This window comes from Salminus brasiliensis, chromosome 6 (genome assembly GCF_030463535.1).
Source record: "Salminus brasiliensis chromosome 6, fSalBra1.hap2, whole genome shotgun sequence".
NCBI lineage: Eukaryota > Metazoa > Chordata > Actinopteri > Characiformes > Bryconidae > Salminus > Salminus brasiliensis.
The window spans coordinates 25,985,014-26,008,397 of NC_132883.1; positions in this window are offsets into that span (position 1 = coordinate 25,985,014).

Below are 23,384 nucleotides of genomic sequence, written 5' to 3' on the forward strand. Positions count from 1 at the left end.
ATACATTCCGTTTCTTTTCATCTGCAACTGTGTAACAGGTAAGTATTCATTCAGTTTCTATTCATGTATTGACTTTCTTATTTGTCTTACTTGTTGACAGGACTTCATGATCCCAAGAGACTATTCATATCCAGCTGTTTGCCGTTTTCTGCATCTGGATTTTGTTTTATTGGCTGTGTATTCATCTGCAACTGTGTTATAGGTAAGTATACATTCAATTTCTTTTCATATTTTGATTTTCTTCTTTGTCTTACTTGTTGACAGGACTTCATGATCCCAAGAGACTGTCCATGTCCAGCTGTATGTGGTTGTCTGCAACTGGAATTCTTTCTTACTGACTGTGTATTCATCTGCAACTGTTTAACAAGTAAGTATACATTCAGTTTGTTTTCATGTTTTGATTTTCTTCTTTGTCTTACTTGTTGACAGGACTTCATGATCCCAAGAGGCTATCCATCTCCAAGTGTTTGCCGTTGTCGGCATCTGGATCTCAATTTGACTGACTTTCTATTCATCTGCAACTGTGCAAGAGGTAAGTATACATTCAGTTTCTTTTCATGTTTTGATTTTCTTCTTTGTCTTACTTGTTCACAAGATTTCATGGTCCAAAGAGACTATCCATGTCTAGCTGTATGTGGTTGTCTGCATCTGGAATTCTTTCTTACTGACTGTGTATTCATCTGCAACAGTGTAACAGGTAAGTATACATTTCGTTTCTTTTCATCTGCAACTGTGTAACAGGTAAGTATACACTCAGTTTCTTTTCATGTTTTGATTTTCTTCTTTATCTTACTTGTTCACAGGACTTCATGATCCCAAGAGGCTATCGATCTCCAAGTGTTTGCCGTTGTCTGCATCTGGAATTCTTTCTTACTGACTGTGTATTCATCTGCAACTGTGTAACAGGTAAGTATACATTCAGTTTCTTTTCATGTATTGACTTTCTTATTTGTCTTACTTATTCACAGGACTTCATGATCACAAGAGACTGTCCATGTCCAGCTGTATGTGGTTGTCTGTAACTGGAATTCTTTCTTACTGACTGTGTATTCATCTGCAACTGTGTAACAGGTAAGTATACATTCAGTTTCTTTTCATGTATTGACTTTCTTCTTTGTCTTGTTTACAGGACCTCATGATCCCAAGAGACTATCCATGTCCAGCTGGATGTGGTTGTCTGCATCTGGAATTCTTTCTTACTGGATTTGTATTCATCTGCAAGTTTGTAAAAGGTAAGTATACATTCAGTTTCTTTTCATGTATTGACTTTCTTCTTTGTCTTACTTGTTCACAGGACCTCGTGATCCCAAGAGACTATACATCAACTGTATATGGTTGTCTGAATCTGGAACTCTGGCTTACTGGCTTTTTTTAATTTGCAACTGTGTAACAGGTAAGTATACATTCAGTTTCTTTTCATGTATTGACTTTCTTGTTGTCTTCTTGACAGGACTTCATGATCCCAAGAGGCTATCGATGTCCAGCTGTATGTGGTTGTCTGCATCTGGAATTCTTTCTTACTGACTGTGTATTCATCTGCAACTGTGTAACAGGTAAGTATACATTCAGTTTCTTTTCATGTATTGACTTTCTTCTTTGTCTTACTTGTTGACAGGACTTCATGATCCCAAGAGGTTATCGATCTCCAAGTGTTTGCGGTTGTCTGCATATGGAACTCAATCTTACTGACTTTCTATTCATCTGCAACTGTGTAACAGGTAAGTATACATTCAGTTTCTTTTCATGTATTGACTTTCTTATTTGTCTTGTTTACAGGACCTCATGATCCCAAGAGACTATCCATGTCCAGCTGGATGTGATTGTCTGCATCTGGAATTCTTTCTTACTGGCTTTGTATTCATCTGCAAGTTTGTAAAAGGTAAGTAAGCATTCAGTTTCTTTTCATGTATTGACTTTCTTCTTTGTCTTACTTGTTCACAGGACCTCGTGATCCCAAGAGACTATACATCAACTGTATATGGTTGTCTGTATCTGGAACTCTGGCTTACTGGCTTTTTTTCATCTGCAACTGTGTAACAGGTAAGTATACATTCCGTTTCTATTCATGTATTGACTTTTTTTTTTGTCTTATTTACAGAACCTCATGATCCCAAGAGACTATTCATCTCCAGCTGTTTGCCGTTGTCTGCATCTGGATTTTACGTCTTATTGGCTGTGTTTTCATCTGCAACTGTGTAACAGGTAAGTATACATTCAGTTTCTTTTCATGTATTGACTTTCTATTTCGTCTTACTTGTTCACAGGACTTCATGATCCCAAGAGTCTGTCCATGTCCAGCTGTATATGGTTGTCTGCATCTGGAATTCTTTCTTAATGGCTGTGTATTCATCTCCAACTGTGTAATCGGTAAGTAAGCATTCAGTTTCTTTTCATGTATTGACTTTCTTTTTTTCTTGTTTACAGGACCTCATGATCCCAAGGTAAGGTAAGGTGCACGTATTTGTCACTGTTCAGTGTACATTGTACAGCGAAATGTGTCCTCCGTTGTCTGCATCTGGAACTCAATCTGACTGACTTTCTATTCATCTGCAACTAATTCTATTAATCTGTAACTAAGCATTCAGTTTCTTTTCATGTATTGACTTTCTTCTTTGTCTAACTTGTTCACAGAACCTCGTGATCCCAAGAGACTATACATCAACTGTATATGGTTATCTGCATCTGGACCTCTGGCTTACTAGCTTTTTTTTTCATCTGCAACTGTGTAACAGGTAAGTATACATTCAGTTTCTTTTCATGTTTTGACTTTCTTCTTTGTCTTACTTGTTCACAGGACTTCATGATCCCAAGAGACAATACATCAACTGTATATGGTTGTGTGAATCTGGAACTCTGGCTTACTGGCTTTTTTTTCATCTGCAACTGTGTAACAGGTAAGTATACATTCAGCTTCTTTTCATGTATTGACATTCTTCTTTGTCTTACTTGTTCACAGGACTTCATGATCCCAAGAGACTATTCATCTCCAGCTGTTTGCCTTTGTCTGCATCTGGATTTTTCGTCTTCTTGGCTGTGTATTCATCTGCAACTGTGTAACAGGTAAGTATACATTCAGTTTCTTTTCATATTTTGATTTTCTTCTTTGTCTTACTTGTTGACAGGACTTCATGATCCAAGGAGTCTTTCCATGTCCAGCTGTATGTGGTTGTCTGCATCTGGAATTCTTTCTTACTGGATTTGTATTCATCTGCAACTTTGTAACAGGTAAGTATACATTCAATTTCTTTTCATGTATTGACTTTCTTCTTTGTCTTCCTTGTTCACAGGACCTCGTGATCCCAAGAGGCTATCGATGTCCAGCTGTATATGGTTGTCTGAATCTGGAACTCTGGCTTACTGGCTTTTTTTCAACTGCAACTGTGTAACAGGTAAGTATACATTCAGTTTCTTTTCATGTATTGGCTTTTTTTTTTGTCTTGTTTACAGGACCTCATGATCCCAAGAGGCTATCGATGTCCAGCTGTATGTGGTTGTCTGCATCTGGAATTCTTTCTTACTGACAGTGTATTCATCTGCAACTGTGTTACAGGTAAGTATACATTCAGTTTCTTTTCATGTATTGACTTTCTTCTTTGTCTTACTTGTTCACAGTACCTCGTGATCCCAAGAGACTATAAATCAACTGTATATGGTTGTCTGAATCTGGAATTCTGGCTTACTGGCTTTATTTTTTTCATTTGCAACTGTGTAATCGGTAAGTAAGCATTCAGTTTCTTTTCATGTATTGACTTTCTTCTTTGTCTTACTTGTTTACAGGACCTCATGATCCCAAGAGACTATTCATCTCCAGCTGTTTGCCGTTGTCTGCATCTGGATTTTTCATCTTATTGGCTGTGTATTAATCTGCAACTGTGTTACAGGTAAGTATACATTCAGTTTCTTTTCATATTTGGATTTTCTTTTTTGTCTTACTTGTTCACAGGACTTCATGATCCCAGGAGACTATACATCAACTGTATATGGTTGACTGAATCTGGAACTCTGGCTTACTGGCTTTTTTTCATCTGCAATTGTGTAACAGGTAAGTATACATTCAGCTTCTTTTCATGTATTGACTTTCTATTTCGTCTTACTTGTTCACAGGACTTCATGATCCCAAGAGTCTGTCCATGTCCAGCTGTATATGGTTGTCTGCATCTGGAATTCTTTCTTAATGGCTGTGTATTCATCTCCAACTGTGTAATCGGTAAGTAAGCATTCAGTTTCTTTTCATGTATTGACTTTCTTTTTTTCTTGTTTACAGGACCTCATGATCCCAAGGTAAGGTAAGGTGCACGTATTTGTCACTGTACAGTGTACATTGTACAGCGAAATGTGTCCTCCGTTGTCTACATCTGGAACTCAATCTGACTGACTTTCTATTCATCTGCAACTAATTCTATTAATCTGTAACTAAGCATTCAGTTTCTTTTCATGTATTGACTTTCTTCTTTGTCTAACTTGTTCACAGAACCTCGTGATCCCAAGAGACTATACATCAACTGTATATGGTTATCTGCATCTGGACCTCTGGCTTACTAGCTTTTTTTTTCATCTGCAACTGTGTAACAGGTAAGTATACATTCAGTTTCTTTTCATGTTTTGACTTTCTTCTTTGTCTTACTTGTTCACAGGACTTCATGATCCCAAGAGACAATACATCAACTGTATATGGTTGTGTGAATCTGGAACTCTGGCTTACTGGCTTTTTTTTCATCTGCAACTGTGTAACAGGTAAGTATACATTCAGCTTCTTTTCATGTATTGACATTCTTCTTTGTCTTACTTGTTCACAGGACTTCATGATCCCAAGAGACTATTCATCTCCAGCTGTTTGCCTTTGTCTGCATCTGGATTTTTCGTCTTCTTGGCTGTGTATTCATCTGCAACTGTGTAACAGGTAAGTATACATTCAGTTTCTTTTCATATTTTGATTTTCTTCTTTGTCTTACTTGTTCACAGGACCACGTGATCCCAAGAGACTATACATCAAATGTATATGGTTGTCTGAATCTGGAACTCTGGCTTACTGGCTTTTTTTCATCTGCAACTGTGTAACAGGTAAGTATACATTCAGTTTCTTTTCATGTATTGACTTTCTTTTTGTCTTGTTTACAGGACCTCATGATCCCAAGAGGCTATCGATGTCCAGCTGTATGTGGTTGTCTGCATCTGGAATTCTTTCTTACTGACTGTGTATTCATCTGCAACAGTGTAACAGGTAAGTATACATTCAGTTTCTTTTCATGTATTGACTTTCTTCGTTGTCTCACTTGTTCACAGGACTTCATGATCCCAAGAGACTGTCCATGTCCAATTATTTGTGGTTGTCTGCATCTGGAATTCTTTCTTAATGGCTGTGTATTCATCTGCAACTGTGTAATCGGTAAGTAAGCATTCCGTTTCTTTTCATGTATTGATTTTCTTCTTTGTCTTACTTGTTCACAGGACCTCACGATCCCAAGAGACTATTCATCTCCAGCTTTTTGCCGTTGTCTGCATCTGGATTTTACATTTTATTGGCTGTGTATTCATCTGCAACTGTGTTATAGGTAAGTATACATTCAATTTCTTTTCATATTTTGATTTTCTTCTTTGTCTAACTTTTTGACAGGACTTCATGATCCCAAGAGGCTATAGATCTTCAAGTGTTTGCCGTTGTCTACATCTGGAACTTAATCTGACTGACTTTCTATTCATCTGCAACTGTGCAACAGTTAAGTATACATTCCGTTTCTTTTCATCTGCAACTGTGTAACAGGTAAGTATATATTCAGTTTCTTTTCTTGTATTGACTTTCTTATTTGTCTTACTTATTCATAGGACTTCATGATCCCAAGAGACTGTCCATGTCCAGCTGTATGTGATTGTCTGCATCTGGAATTCTTTCTTACTGGCTGGGTATTCATCTGCAACTGTGTAACAGGTAAGTATACATTCAGTTTGTTTTCATGTTTTGATTTTCTTCTTTGTCTTCTTGACAGGACTTCATGATCCCAAGAGGCTATCGATCTCCAAGTGTTTGCCGTTGTCTGCACCTGGAACTCAATCTGACTGACTTTCTATTCATTTGCAACTGTGTAACAGGTAAGTATACATTCAGTTTCTTTTCATGTATTGACTTTCTTCTCTGTCTTACTTGTTCACAGGACTTCATGATCCCAAGAGACTGTCCTTGTCTATCGGTATGTGGTTGTCTGCATCTGGAACTCTTTCTTACTGGCTGTGTATTCATCTGCAACTGTGTAACAGGTAAGTATACATTCCGTTTCTATTTATGTATTGACTTTTTTTTGTCTTGTTTACAGGACCTCATGATCCCAAGAGACTATTCATCTCCAGCTGTTTGCTGTTGTCTGCATCTGGATTTTACGTTTTATTGGCTGTGTATTCATCTGCAACTGTGTTATAGGTAAGTATACATTCAATTTCTTTTCATATTTTGATTTCCTTCTTTGTCTTACTTGTTCACAGGACTTCATGATCCCAAGAGGCTATCGATCTCCAAGTGTTTGCCGTTATCTACATCTGGAACTCAATCTGACTGACGTTCTATTCATCTGCAACTGTGCAATAGGTAAGTATACATTCCGTTTCTTTTCATGTATTTACTTTCTTCTTTGTCTTGTTTACAGGACCTCATGATTCTAAGAGACTATCCATGTCCAGTTGGATGTGGTTGTCTGCATCTGGAATTCTTTCTTGCTGGCTTTGTTTTCATCTGCAACTTTGTAACAGGTAAGTATACATTCAGTTTCTTTTCATGTATTGACTTTCTTCTTTGTCTTGTTTACAGGACCTCATGATCCCAAGAGACTTTCCATGTCCAGCTGGATGTGGTTGTCTGCATCTGGAATTCTTTCTTACTGGATTTGTATTCATCTGCAACTTTAACAGGTAAGTATACATTCAGTTTCTTTTCATGTTTTGATTTTCTTCTTTGTCTTACTTTTTGACAGGAGTTCATGATCCCAACAGGCTATCGATCTCCAAGTGTTTGCCGTTGTCTGCATCTGGAACTCAATCTGACTGACTTTCTATTCATTTGCAACTGTGTAACAGGTAAGTATACATTCCGTTTCAATTCATGTATTGACTTTCTTCTTTGTCTTACTTGTTGACAGGACTTCGTGATCCCAATACATTGTCGTTGTCCAGCTGTATCTGGTTGTCTGCATCTGGAATTCTTTCTTACTGGCTGTGTATTCATCTGCATCTGTGTTACAGGTAAGTATACATTCCGTTTCAATTCATGTATTGACTTTTTTTTGTTTTGTTTACAGGACCTCATGATCCCAAGAGACTATTCAGCTGCATCTGGATTTTTCGTCTTATTGGCTGTGTATTCATCTGCAACTGTGTTATAGGTAAGTATACGTTCAATTTCTTTTCATATTTTGATTTTCTTCTTTGTCTTACTTGTTCACAGGACTTCATGATCCCAAGTGGCAATCGATCTCCAAGTGTTTGCCGTTGTCTGCATCTGGAACTCAATCTGACTGACTTTCTATTCATCTGCAACTGTGCAACAGGTAAGTATACATTCCGTTTCTTTTCATCTGTAACTGTGTAACAGGTAAGTATACATTCAGTTTCTTTTCATGTATTGACTTTCTTAGTTGTCTTGCTTATTCACAGGACTTCATGACCCCAAGAGACTGTCCATGTCCAGCTGTATGTGGTTGTCTGCATCTGGAACTCAATCTGACAGACTGGGTATTCATTTGCAACTGTGTAACAGGTAAGTATACTTTCAGCTTCTTTTCATGTTTTGACTTTCTTCTTTGTCTTGTTTACAGGACCTCATGATCCCAAGAGACTATTCATCTGCATCTGGATTTGATGTCTTATTGGCTGTGTATTCATCTGCAACTGTGTTACAGGTAAGTAAACATTCAGTTTCTTTTCATATTTTGATTTTCTTCTTTGTCTTACTTGTTAACAGGACCTCATGATCCCAAGAGACTATTCATTTCCACCTGTTTGCCGTTGTCTGCATCTGGATTTTATGTCTTATTGGGTGTGTATTCATCTGCAACTGTGTTACAGGTAAGTATACATTCAGTTTCTTTTCATATTTTGATTTTCTTCTTTGTCTTACTTGTTCACAGGACTTCATAATCCAAAGAGACTGTCCTTGTCCAGCTGTATGTGGTTGTCTGCATCTGGAACTCAATCTGACTGATTTTCTATTCATCTGCAACTGTGCAACTGGTAAGTATACATTCCGTTTCTTTTCATCTACAACTGTGTAACAGGTAAAGATACATTCAGTTTTTTTTCATGTATTGACTTTCTTATTTGTCTTACTTATTCACAGGACTTCATTATCCCAAGAGACTGTCTATGTCCAGCTGTATGTGGTTGTCTGCAACTGGAATTCTTTCTTACTGACTGACTTTACTACCTCACTGGACTCTATTTATCGCACATTGCACAACTTGCACACTACAGTCATTATTTATTATCCTCTGTCTGTACTGTGTTGTCTGTCCGCACTTGTTTGTTTGTGTTGCACTTGTGTCTTGTATGCACTGTCTATGTTGCACCATGGTCCGGGAGGAACGTTGTTTCGTTTCACTGTGTACTCTGTATGTAGTTGAAATGACAATAAACCCACTTGACTTGACTTGACTTGACTTGTGTATTCATCTGCAACTGTGTAAAAGGTAAGTATACATTCAGTTTGTTTTCATGTTTTGATTTTCTTCTTTGTCTTACTTCTTGACAGGACTTCATGATCCCAAGAGGCTATAGATCTCCAAGTGTTTGCCGTTGTCTGCATCTGGAACTCAATCTGACTGACTTTCTATTCATCTGCAACTGTGCAACAGATAAGTATACATTCCGTTTCTTTTCATCTGCAACTGTGTAACAGGTAAGTATACATTCAGTTTGTTTTCTTGTATTGACTTTTTTTTGTCTTATTCACAGGACCTCATGATCCCAAGAGACTATTCATCTCCAGCTGTTTGCCGTTGTCTGCATCTGGATTTTACGTCTTATTGGCTGTGTATTCATCTGCAACTGTGTTACAGGTAAGTATACATACAATTTCTTTTCATATTTTGATTTTCTTCTTTGGCTTACTTGTTCACAGGACTTTATGATCCCAAGAGGCAATCCATGTCCAGCTGTACGAGGTTGTCTGCATCTGAAATTCTTTCTTAATGGCTGTGTTTTTTTATCTGCAACTGTGTAATCGGTAAGTAAGCATTCCGTTTCTTTTCATATTTTGATTTTCTTCTTTGTCTTACTTGTTCACAGGACTTCATGATCCCAAGAGGCTATCGATCTCCAAGTATTTGCCATTGTCTGCATCTGGAACTCAATCTGACTGACTTTCTATCATCTGCAACTGTGTAAAAGGTAAGTATATATTCAGTTTCTTTTCATATATTGACTTTCTTCTTTGTATTGTTTACAGGACCTCATGTTCCCAAGAGACTGTCCATGTCCAGCTGGATGTGGTTGTCTGCATCTGGAATTCTTTCTTACTGGATTTGTATTCATCTGCAACTTTGTAACAGGTAAGTATACATTTCAGTTTCTTTCCATGTATTGACTTTCTTCTTTGTCTTACTTGTTCACAGGACTTCATGATCCCAAGAGACTGTCCTTGTCCAGCTGTATGTGGTTGTCTGCATCTGGAACTCTTTCTTACTGGCTTTGTATTTATCTGCAACTTTGCAACAGGTAAGTATACATTCAGTTTCTTTTCATGTATTGACTTCTTTTTGTCTTGTTTATAGGATTTCATGATCCCAAGAGCCTATCGATGTCCAGCTTTATGTGGTTTTCTGCATCTGGAATTTTTTCTTACTGACTGTGTATTCATCTGCAACTGTGTAATCGGTAGAAAAGCATTCAGTTTCTTTTGTTTACAGGACCTCATGATCGCAAGAGAGTATTCATCTCCAGCTGTTTGCCGTTGTCTGCATCTGGATTTTTCGTGTTATTGGCTGTGTAATCATCTGCAACTGTGTTACAGGTAAGTAAACATTCAGTTTCTTTTCATATTTTGATTTTCTTCTTTGTCTTACTTGTTCACAGGACTTCATGATCCCAAGAGGCTATCGATCTCCAAGTGTTTGGTGTTGTGTGCATCTGGATCTCAATCTGACTGACTTTCTATTCACCTGCAACTGTGTAAACGGTAAGTAAGCATTCAGTTTCTTTTCATATTTTGATTTTCTTCTTTGTCGTGTTGACAGGACTTCGTGATCCCAAGAGGCTATCGATCTCCAAGTGTTTGCCGTCGTCTGCATCTGGATCTCAATCTGACTGACTTTCTATTCATCTGCAACTGTGTAATTGCTAAGTAAGCATTCAGTTTCTTTTCAAGTATTGACTTTCTTCTTTGTCTTACTTATTCACAGGACTTCATGATCTCAAGAGACTGTCAATATCCAGCTGTATGTGGTTGTCTGCATCTGGATTTCTTTCTTACTGGCTGTATATTCATCTGCAACTGTGTAACAGGTCAGTATACATTCCATTTCTTTTCCTGCATTGACTTTCTTCTTTGTCTTGTTTACAGGACCTCATGAGCCCAAGAGACTATTCATCTGCATCTGGATTTTACGTCTTATTGGCTGTGTATTCATCTGCCACTGTGTAACAGGTAAGTATACATTCAGTTTCTTTTCATGTATTGAATTTCTTCTGTCTTACTTGTTCACAGGACTTCATGATCCCAAGAGACTGTCCATGTCCAGCTGTATGTGGTTGTCTGCATCTGGATTTTTCGTCTTATTGGCTGTGTATTCATCTGCAACTGTGTAACAGGTAAGTATACATTCAGTTTCTTTTCATGTATTGAATTTCTTTTTGTCTTGTTTACAGGACCTCATGATCCCAAGAGTCTGTCGATCTCCAAGTGTTTGCCGTTGTCTGCATCTGGATCTCAATCTGACTGATTTTCTATTCATCTGCATCTGTGTAATCGGTAAGTAAGCATTCAGTTTATTTTCATGTATTGACTTCCTTCTTTGTCTTACTTGTTCACAGGATTTTGTGATCCCAAGAGGCTATACATCAACTGTATATGGTTGTCTGAATCTGGAACTCTGGCTTACGTTTTTTTTTTTTTTTCATCTGCAACTGTGTAACAAGTAAGTATACATTCAGTTTCTTTTCATGTATTGACTTTCTTCTTTATCTTGTTTACAGGACCTCATGATCCCAAGATACTATTCATCTGCATCTGGATTTTTTGTCTTATTGGCTGTGTATTCATCTGCAACTGTGTTAAAGGTAAGTAAACATTCAGTTTCTTTTCATGTTTTGATTTTCTTCTTTGTCTTGTTTACAGGACCTCATGATTCTAAGAGACTATCCATGTCCAGTTGGATGTGGTTGTCTGCATCTGGAATTCTTTCTTACTAGATTTGTATTCATCTGCAACTTTGTAACAGGTAAGTATACATTCAGTTTCTTTTCATGTATTTACTTTCTTCTTTGTCTTTTTTACAGGACCTCATGAACCTAAGAGACTATCCATGTCCAGTTGGATGTGGTTGTCTGCATCTGGAACTCAATCTGACTGACTTTCTATTCATCTGCAACTGTGCAACAGATAAGTATACATTCCGTTTCTTTTCATCTGCAACTGTGTAACAGGTAAGTATACATTCAGTTTGTTTTCTTGTATTGACTTTTTTTTGTCTTATTCACAGGACCTCATGATCCCAAGAGACTATTCATCGCCAGCTGTTTGCCTTTGTCTGCATCTGGATTTTACGTTTTATTGGCTGTGTATTCATCTGCAACTGTGTTATAGGTAAGTATACATTCAATTTCTTTTCATATTTTGATTTTCTTTTTTGTCTTAGTTGTTGACAGGACTTCATGATCCCAAGAGGCTATAGATCTCCAAGTGTTTGCCGTTGTCTGCATCTGGAACTCAATCTGACTGACTTTCTATTCATCTGCAACTTTGTAACAGGTAAGTATACATTCAGTTTCTCTTCATGCATTGACTTTCTTTTTGTCTTGTTTACAGGACTTCATGATCCCAAGAGACTGTCCATGTCCAGCTGTATGTGGTTGTCTGCATCTGGAATTCTTTCTTACTGACTGTGTATTCATCTGCAACTGTGTAACAGGTAAGTATACATTCAGTTTCTTTTCATGTTTTGACTTTCTTCTTTGTCTTACTTGTTTACAGGACCTCATGATCCCAAGAGACTATTCATTTCCAGCTGTTTGCCGTTGTCCTGGTGCAGCAACAACCACCTGCTGCTAAACACAGAAAAGACTGTAGAGATGGTGGTGGACTTCCGACGCAATCCACCCACCCTTCCCCCCCTCCACATCAACAACACTGCAGTATCAATGGTGGAGTCGCTCAAGTTCCTGGTCACCACCATTTCCAGAGACTTGAAATGGGAGAAAAACACCATCTCCATCATCAAGAAAGCTCAACAAAGAATGTTCTTCTTGAGACAGCTCAAGAAGTTCAACCTGCCACAGACCCTGATGATCCAGTTCTACACAGCGATCATCGAGTCCATTATCACTGCCTCCATAACTATCTGGTTTGGTTCCTCCACCTCACAAGAAAGAACCAAACTCCAGCGCATCATCAGGACAGCAGAGAGGATCATCGGATGTAACCTGCCATCACTTCAGCAGATCTACACCAGCAGGATGAGGAAGCGGGCTGGCAAGATTACATCTGACCCCTCACATCCTGGACACCTCCTCTTCCAGACACTCCCCTCGGGTAGAAGACTGCGGTCCATCAAAACCAGCACAACACGTCATGCTAACAGCTTCTTCCCCAGAGCTGTAGCGCTCCTCAATCACAGTGGACACCTCCCACTGTAAACCTCAAAACTTACAACTGAACTGTACCAAACCGGACTGAACAGCTATTTTGCACTCTGCCTATTTTGCACTATGACTATTTGCACACCTGTACAGATGTTCTTTTCTGTAAATATATTTTCAGCTCTTTTTTACCTTAGTACTTTTTACTTTTTTAATTTATCCCATACCCTATTTATTGTTTAGTGTCATTTTCCTTTAGTTTAAGAATATTCTGTGATTTTTTTTTTTTTTGTTACTTGTCATACGTGTTGCTCTCACCAAGACAAATTCCTTGTATGTGTAACATATGAAATAAAGAGATTCTGATTCTGATTCTGATTCATGTATTGACTTTCTTTTTGTCTTGTTTACAGGACTTCATGATCCCAAGAGGCTATCGGTTTCCAGCTGTATGTGGTTGTCTGCATCTGGAATTCTTTCATAATGGCTGTGTATTCATCTCCAACTGTGTAATCGGTAAGTAAGCATTCAGTTTTTCATGTATTGACTTTCTTTTTTTCTTTTTTACAGGACCTCATGATCCCAAGGTAAGGTAAGGTGCACGTATTTTTCACTGTACAGTGCACATTGTACAGCGAAAGGTGTCCTCCGTTGTCTGCATCTGGAACTCAATCTGACTGACTTTCTATTCATCTGCAACTGTGTAATAGGTAAGTATACATTCAGCTTCTTTTCATGTATTGACTTTCTATTTTGTCTTACTTGTTCACAGGACTTCATGATCCCAAGAGTCTGTCCATGTCCAGCTGTATGTGGTTGTCTGCATCTGGAATTCTTTCATAATGGCTGTGTATTCATCTCCAACTGTGTAATCGGTAAGTAAGCATTCAGTTTTTCATGTATTGACTTTCTTTTTTTCTTTTTTACAGGACCTCATGATCCCAAGGTAAGGTAAGGTGCACGTATTTTTCACTGTACAGTGCACATTGTACAGCGAAAGGTGTCCTCCGTTGTCTGCATCTGGAACTCAATCTGACTGACTTTCTATTCATCTGCAACTGTGTAATAGGTAAGTATACATTCAGTTTCTTTTCATGTATTGACTTTCTTTTTGTCTTGTTTACAGGACTTCATGATCCCAAGAGGCTATCGATGTCCAGCTGTATGTGGTTGTCTGCATCTGGAATTCTTTCTTACTGACTGTGTATTCATCTGCAACTGTGTAACAGGTAAGTATACATTCAGTTTCTTTTCATGTTTTGATTTTCTTCTTTGTCTTACTTGTTGACAGGACTTCATGATCCCAAGAGGCTATCGATCTCCAAGTGTTTGCCATTGTCTTCATCTGGATTTTTCGTCTTATTGGCTGTATGTTCATCTGCAACTGTGTTACAGGTAAGTATACATTCAGTTTCTTTTCATGTATTTACTTTTTTCTTTGTCTTACTTGTTCACAGGACTTCATGATCCCAGGAGACTATACATCAACTGTATATGGTTGACTGAATCTGGAACTCTGGCTTACTGGCTTTTTTTCATCTGCAACTGTGTAACAGGTAAGTATACATTCAGCTTCTTTTCATGTATTGACTTTCTATTTTGTCTTACTTGTTCACAGGACTTCATGATCCCAAGAGTCTGTCCATGTCCAGCTGTATGTGGTTGTCTGCATCTGGAATTCTTTCATAATGGCTGTGTATTCATCTCCAACTGTGTAATCGGTAAGTAAGCATTCAGTTTCTTTTCATGTATTGACTTTCTTTTTTTCTTGTTTACAGGACCTCATGATCCCAAGGTAAGGTAAGGTGCACGTATTTTTCACTGTACAGTGCACATTGTACAGCGAAAGGTGTCCTCCGTTGTCTGCATCTGGAACTCAATCTGACTGACTTTCTATTCATCTGCAACTGTGTAACAGGTAAGTATACATTCAGTTTCTTTTCATGTATTGACTTTCTTTTTGTCTTGTTTACAGGACTTCATGATCCCAAGAGGCTACCGATGTCCAGCTGTATGTGGTTGTCTGCATCTGGAATTCTTTCTTACTGACTGTGTATTCATCTGCAACTGTGTAACAGGTAAGTATACATTCAGTTTCTTTTCATGTTTTGATTTTCTTCTTTGTCTTACTTGTTGACAGGACTTCATGATCCCAAGAGGCTATCGATCTCCAAGTGTTTGCCATTGTCTTCATCTGGATTTTTCGTCTTATTGGCTGTGTGTTCATCTGCAACTGTGTAACAGGTAAGTATACATTCAGTTTCTTTTCATGTATTGACTTTCTTTTTGTCTTGTTTACAGGACTTCATGATCCCAAGAGGCTACCGATGTCCAGCTGTATGTGGTTGTCTGCATCTGGAATTCTTTCTTACTGACTGTGTATTCATCTGCAACTGTGTAACAGGTAAGTATACATTCAGTTTCTTTTCATGTTTTGATTTTCTTCTTTGTCTTACTTGTTGACAGGACTTCATGATCCCAAGAGGCTATCGATCTCCAAGTGTTTGCCGTTGTCTGCATCTGGAACTCAATCTGACTGACTTTCTATTCATCTGCAAATAATTCTATTAATCTGTAACTAAGCATTCAGTTTCTTTTCATGTATTGACTTTCTTCTTTGTCTTACTTGTTCACAGAACCTCGTGATCCCAGGAGACTATACATCAACTGTATATGGTTGTCTGAATCTGGAACTCTGGCTTACTGGCTTTTTTTCAACTGCAACTGTGTAAAAGGTAAGTATACATTCAGTTTCTTTTCATGTATTGACTTTCTTTTTGTCTTGTTTACAGGACCTCATGATCCCAAGAGGCTATCGATGTCCAGCTGTATGTGGTTGTCTGCATCTGGAATTCTTTCTTACTGACTGTGTATTCATCTGCAACAGTGTAACAGGTAAGTATAAATTCAGTTACTTTCCATGTATTGACTTTCTTTTTGTCTTGTTTACAGGACCTCATGATCCCAAGAGGCTATCGATGTCCAGCTGTATGTGATTGTCTGCATCTGGAATTCTTTCTTACTGACTGTGTATTCATCTGCAACTGTGTAACAGGTAAGTATACATTCAGTTTCTTTTCATGTTTTGATTTTCTTCTTTGTCTTACTTCTTGACAGGACTTCATGATCCCAAGAGGCTATCGATCTCCAAGTGCTTGCCGTTGTCTGCATCTGGAACTCAATCTAACTTGCTTCCTATTCATCTGCAACTGTGTAACAGGTAAGTATACATTCAGTTTCTTTTCATGTATTGACTTTCTTCTTTGTCTTGTTTACAGGACCTCATGATCCCTAGAGACTATCCGTGTCCAGCTGGATGTGGTTGTCTGGATCTGGAATTCTTTCTTACTGGCTTTGTTTTCATCTGCAACTTTGTAACAGGTAAGTATACATTCAGTTTCTTTTCATGTATTGACTTTCTTCGTTGTCTCACTTGTTCACAGTACTTCATGATCCCAAGAGACTGTCCATGTCCAGCTATTTGTGGTTGTCTGCATCTGGAATTCTTTCTTACTGACTGTGTATTTATCTGCAACAGTGTAACAGGTAAGTATAAATTCAGTTACTTTTCATGTATTGACTTTCTTTTTGTCTTGTTTACAGGACCTCATGATCCCAAGAGGCTATCGATCTCCAGCTGTATATGGTTGTCTGCATCTGGAATTCTTTCTTACTGACTGTGTATTCATCTGCAACTGTGTAACAGGTAAGTATACATTCAGTTTCTTTTCATGTATTGACTTTCTTTTTTGTCTTACTTGTTCACAGTACCTCATGATCCCAAGAGACTATAAATCAACTGTTTATGGTTGTCTGAATCTGGAACTCTGGTTTACTGGCTTTATTTTTTTCATCTGCAACTGTGTAATCGGTAAGTAAGCATTCCGTTTCTTTTCATGTATTGACTTTCTTCTTTGTCTTATTTGTTTACAGGACCTCATGATCCCAAGAGACTATTCATCTCCAGCTGTTTGCCATTGTCTGCATCTTGATTTTTCATCTTATTTGCTGTGTATTAATCTGCAACTGTGTTACAGGTAAGTATACATTCAGTTTCTTTTCATATTTGGATTTTCTTCTTTGTCTTACTTGTTGACAGGACTTCATGATCCCAAGAGGCTATCGATCTCCAAGTGTTTGCCGTTGTCTGCATCTGGATCTCAATCTGACTGACTTTCTATTCATCTGCAACTGTGTAATCGGTAAGTAAGCATTCAGTTTCTTTTCATGTATTGACTTTCTTCTTTATCTTACTTGTTCACAGAACCTCGTGATCCCAAGAGACGATACATCAACTGTATATGGTTATCTGCATCTGGAACTCTGGCTTACTAGCTTTTTTTTCATCTGCAACTGTGTAACAGGTAAGTATACATTTAGTTTCTTTTCATGTATTGACTTCTTTTTGTCTTGTTTATAGGATTTCATGATCCCAAGAGGCTATCGATGTCCAGCTGTATGTGGTTTTCTGCATCTGGATTTCTTTCTTACTGACTGTGTATTCATCTGCAACTTTGTAACAGGTAAGTATACATTCAGTTCCTTTTCATGTATTGACTTTCTTTTTGTCTTGTTTACAGGACCTCATGATCCCAAGAGACTATCCATGTCCAGCTGGATGTGATTGTCTGCATCTGGAATTCTTTCTTAATGGCTGTGTATTCATCTCCAACTGTGTAATCGGTAAGTAAGCATTCAGTTTCTTTTCATGTATTGACTTTCTTTTTTTCTTGTTTACAGGACCTCATGATCCCAAGGTAAGGTAAGGTGCATGTATTTGTCACTGTACAGTGTACATTGTACAGCGAAATGTGTCCTCCGTTGTCTGCATCTGGAACTCAATCTGACTTTCTATTCATCTGCAACTAATTCTATTAATCTGTAACTAAGCATTCAGTTTCTTATCTGCATCTGGACCTCTGGCTTACTAGCTTTTTTTTTCATCTGCAACTGTGTAACAGGTAAGTATACATTCAGTTTCTTTTCATGTTTTGACTTTCTTCTTTGTCTTACTTGTTCACAGGACTTCATGATCCCAAGAGACAATACATCAACTGTATATGGTTGTGTGAATCTGGAACTCTGGCTTACTGGCTTTTTTTTCATCTGCAACTGTGTAAAAGGTAAGTATACATTCAGCTTCTTTTCATGTATTGACATTCTTCTTTGTCTTACTTGTTCACAGGACTTCATGATCCCAAGAGACTATTCATCTCCAGCTGTTTGCCTTTGTCTGCATCTGGATTTTTCGTCTTCTTGGCTGTGTATTCATCTGCAACTGTGTAACAGGTAAGTATACATTCAGTTTCTTTTCATATTTTGATTTTCTTCTTTGTCTTACTTGTTGACAGGACTTCATGATCCAAGGAGTCTTTCCATGTCCAGCTGTATGTGGTTGTCTGAATCTGGAATTCTTTCTTAATGGCTGTGTATTCATCTGCAACTGTGTAATCGGTAAGTCAGCATCCAGTTTTTTTTAATGTATTGACTTTATTCTTTGTCTTGTTTACAGGACCTCATGAACCAAAGAGACTATTCATCTGCATCTGGATTTTACGTCTTATTGGCTGTGTATTCATCTGCAACTGTGTAACAGGTAAGTATACATTCAATTTCTTCTCATATTTTGATTTTCTTCTTTGTCTTACTTGTTCACAGGACTTTGTGATCCCAAGAGGCTATCGATCTCCAAGTGTTTGTCGTTGTCTGCATCAGGATCTCAATCTTACTGACTTTCTATTCATCTGCAACTGTGTAACAGGTAAGTATACATTCAATTTCTTTTCATGTATTGACTTTCTTCTTTGTCTTACTTGTTCACAGGACCACGTGATCCCAAGAGACTATACATCAAATGTATATGGATGTCTGAATCTGGAACTCTGGCTTACTGGCTTTTTTTCAACTGCAACTGTGTAACAGGTAAGTATACATTCAGTTTCTTTTCATGTATTGACTTTCTTTTTGTCTTGTTTACAGGACCTCATGATCCCAAGAGGCTATCGATGTCCAGCTGTATGTGGTTGTCTGCATCTGGAATTCTTTCTTACTGACTGTGTATTCATCTGCAACAGTGTAACAGGTAAGTATACATTCAGTTTCTTTTCATGTATTGACTTTCTTCGTTGTCTCACTTGTTCACAGGACTTCATGATCCCAAGAGACTGTCCATGTCCAATTATTTGTGGTTGTCTACATCTGGAATTCTTTCTTAATGGCTGTGTATTCATCTGCAACTTTGTAACAGGTAAGTATACATTCAGCTTCTTTTCATGTATTGACTTTCTTCTTTGTATTGTTTACAGGACCTCATGATCCCAAGAGACTATCCATGTCCAGCTGGATGTGGTTGTCTGCATCTGGAATTCTTTCTTACTGGATTTGTATTCATCTGCAACTTTGTAACAGGTAAGTATACATTCAGTTTCTTTCCATGTATTGACTTTCTTCTTTGTCTTACTTGTTCACAGGACTTCATGATCCCAAGAGACTGTCCTTGTCCAGCTGTATGTGGTTGTCTGCATCTGGAACTCTTTCTTACTGGCTTTGTATTTATCTGCAACTTTGCAACAGGTAAGTATACATTCAGTTTCTTTTCATGTATTGACTTCTTTTTGTCTTGTTTATAGGATTTCATGATCCCAAGAGCCTATCGATGTCCAGCTGTATGTGGTTTTCTGCATCTGGAATTTTTTCTTACTGACTGTGTATTCATCTGCAACTGTGTAATCGGTAGAAAAGCATTCAGTTTCTTTTGTTTACAGGACCTCATGATCCCAAGAGACTATTCATCTCCAGCTGTTTGCCGTTGTCTGCATGTGGAATTCTTTCTTACTGACTGTGTATTCATCTGCAACTGTGTAATCGGTAGAAAAGCATTCAGTTTCTTTTGTTTACAGGACCTCATGATCCCAAAAGACTATTCATCTCCAGCTGTTTGCCGTTGTCTGCATCTGGATTTTTCGTCTTATTGGCTGTGTAATCATCTGCAACTGTGTTACAGGTAAGTAAACATTTAGTTTCTTTTCATATTTTGATTTTCTTCTTTTTCTTACTTGTTCACAGGACTTCATGATCCCAAGAGGCTATCGATCTCCAAGTGTTTGCCGTTGTGTGCATCTGGATCTCAATCTGACTGACTTTCTATTCACCTGCAACTGTGTAACAGGTAAGTATACATTCAGTTTCTTTTCATGTATTGACTTTCTTTTTGTCTTGTTTACAGGACCTCATGATCCCAAGAGTCTGTCGATCTCCAAGTGTTTGCCGTTGTCTGCATCTGGATCTCAATCTGACTGATTTTCTATTCATCTGCAACTGTGTAATCGGTAAGTAAGCATTCAGTTTATTTTCATGTATTGACTTTCTTCTTTGTCTTACTTGTTCACAGGCCTTCATGATCCCAAGAGACTGTCCATGTCCAGCTGTATGTTGTCTGCATCTGGAATTCTTTCTTTCTTGCTGTGTATTCATCTGCAACTGTGTAACAGGTAAGTAAACATTCCGTTTCTTTTCATGTATTAACTTTCTTCATTGTTTTACTTGTTCACAGGACCTCGTGATCCCAAGAGACTTTACATCAACTGTATATGGTTGTCTGCATCTGGAACTCTGGCTTACTGGCCTTTTTTTCATCTGCAACTGTGTAACAGGTAAGTATACATTCAGTTTCTTTTCATATATTGATTTTCATCTTTGTCTTACTCTTTGTCAGGACTTCATGATCCCAAGAGATATTCAAGTACAGCTGTATGTGGTTGTCTGCATCTGGAAGTCTTTCTTATTGGCTGTGTATTAGTCTGCAACTGTGTAACAAGTAAGTATACATTCCGCTTCTTTTCATGTATTGACTTTTTTTTGTTTTGTTTACAGGACCTCATGATCCCAAGAGACTATTCATCTCCAGCTGTTTGCCATTGTCTGCATGTGGAATTCTTTCTTACTGACTGTGTATTCATCTGCAACTGTGTAACAGGTAAGTATACATTCAGTTTCTTTTCATGTTTTGATTTTCTTCTTTGTCTTACTTCTTGACAGGACTTCATGATCCCAAGAGGCTATCGATCTCCAAGTGCTTGCTGTTGTCTGCATCTGGAACTCAATCTAACTTACTTCCTATTCATCTGCAATTGTGTAACAGGTTACATTCAGTTTACATTCAGTTTCTTTTCATGTATTGACTTTCTTTTTGTCTTGTTTACAGGACTTCATGATCCCAAGAGGCTATCGATGTCCAGCTGTATGTGATTGTCTGCATCTGGAATTCTTTCTTACTGACTGTGTATTCATCTGCAACTGTGTAACAGGTAAGTATACATTCAGTTTCTTTTCATGTATTGACTTTCTATTTTGTCTTACTTGTTCACAGGACTTCATGATCCCAAGAGTCTGTCCATGTCCAGCTGTATGTGGTTGTCTGCATATGGAATTCTTTCATAATGGCTGTGTATTCATCTCCAACTGTGTAACAGGTAAGTAAGCATTCAGTTTCTTTTCATGTATTGACTTTCTTTTTTTCTTGTTTACAGGACCTCATGATCCTAAGGTAAGGTAAGGTGCACGTATTTTTCACTGTACAGTGCACATTGTACAGCGAAAGGTGTCCTCCGTTGTCTGCATCTGGAACTCAATCTGACTGACTTTCTATTCATCTGCAACTGTGTAACAGGTAAGTATACATTCAGTTTCTTTTCATGTTTTGATTTTCTTCTTTGTCTTACTTGTTGACAGGACTTCATGATCCCAAGAGGCTATCGATCTCCAAGTGTTTGCCATTGTCTTCATCTGGATTTTTCGTCTTATTGGCTGTGTGCTCATCTGCAACTGTGTTACAGGTAAGTATACATTCAGTTTCTTTTCATGTTTTGATTTTCTTCTTTGTCTTACTTCTTGACAGGACTTCATGATCCCAAGAGGCTATCGATCTCCAAGTGCTTGCCGTTGTCTGCATCTGGAACTCAATCTAACTTGCTTCCTATTCATCTGCAACTGTGTAACAGGTAAGTATATATTCAGTTTCTTTTCATGTATTGACTTTCTTCTTTGTCTTACTTGTTCACAGGACCTCGTGATCCCAAGAGACTATAAATCAACTGTATATGGTTGTCTGAATCTGGAACTCTGGCTTACTGGCTTTATTTTTTTCATCTGCAACTGTGTAATCGGTAAGTAAGCATTCAGTTTCTTTTCATGTATTGACTTTCTTCTTTGTCTTACTTGTTCACTGAACCTCGTGATCCCAAGAGACGATACATCAACTGTATATGGTTATCTGCATCTGGAACTCTGGCTTACTAGCTTTTTTTTCATCTGCAACTGTGTAACAGGTAAGTATACATTCAGTTTCTTTTCATGTTTTGACTTTCTTCTTTGTCTTACTTGTTCACAGGACTTCATGATCCCAAGAGACTATCGATGTCCAGCTGTATGTGGTTGTCTGCATCTGGCATTCTTTCTTACTGACTGTGTATTCATCTGCAACTGTGTAACAGGTAAGTATACATTCAGTTTCTTTTCATGTTTTGATTTTCTTCTTTCTCTTACTTCTTGACAGGACTTCATGATCCCAAGAGGCTATCGATCTCCAAGTGCTTGCCGTTGTCTGCATCTGGAACTAAATCTAACTTACTTCCCATTCATCTGCAACTGTGTAACAGGTAAGTATACATTCAGTTTCTTTTTATGTATTGACTTTCTTCTTTGTCTTGTTTACAGGACCTCATGATCCCAAGAGACTATTCATCTGCATCTGGATTTTACGTCTTATTGGCTGTGTATTCATCTGCAACTGTGTTACAGGTAAGTATACATTCAGTTTCTTTCCATATTTTGATTTTCTTCTTTGTCTTACTTGTTCACAGGACTTCATGATCCCAAGAGGCTATCTATCTCCAAGTGTTTGTCGTTGTCTGCATCAGGATCTCAATCTGACTGACTTTCTATTCATCTGCAACTGTGTAACAGGTAAGTATACATTCAATTTCTTTTCATGTATTTACTTTCTTCTTTGTCTTACTTGTTCACAGGACCTCGTGATCCCAAGAAACTATACATCAACTGTATATGGTTGTCTGAATCTGGAACTCTGGCTTACTGGCTTTTTTTCAACTGCAACTGTGTAACAGGTAAGTATACATTCAGTTTCTTTTCATGTATTGACTTTCTTCTTTGTCTTACTTATTCACAGGACTTCATGATCCCAAGAGACTTTCCATGTCCAGCTGGATGTGGTTGTCTGCATCAGGAATTCTTTCTTACTGGATTTGTATTCATCTGCAACTTTGTAACAGGTAAGTATACATTTAGTTTCTTTTCATGTATTGACTTTCTTCCTTGTCTTACTTGTTGACAGGACTTCGTGATCCCAAGAGATTGTCGTTGTCCAGCTGTATGTGGTTGTCTGCATCTGGAATTCTTTCTTACTGGCTGTGTATTCATCTGCAACTGTGTAACAGGTAAGTATACATTCCGTTTCTTTTCATGTATTGACTTTTTTTTTGTTTTGTTTACAGGACCTCATGATCCCAAGAGACTATTTATCTCCAGCTGTTTGCCGTTGTCTGCATCTGGATTTTACGTCTTATTGGCTGTGTATTCATCTGCAACTGTGT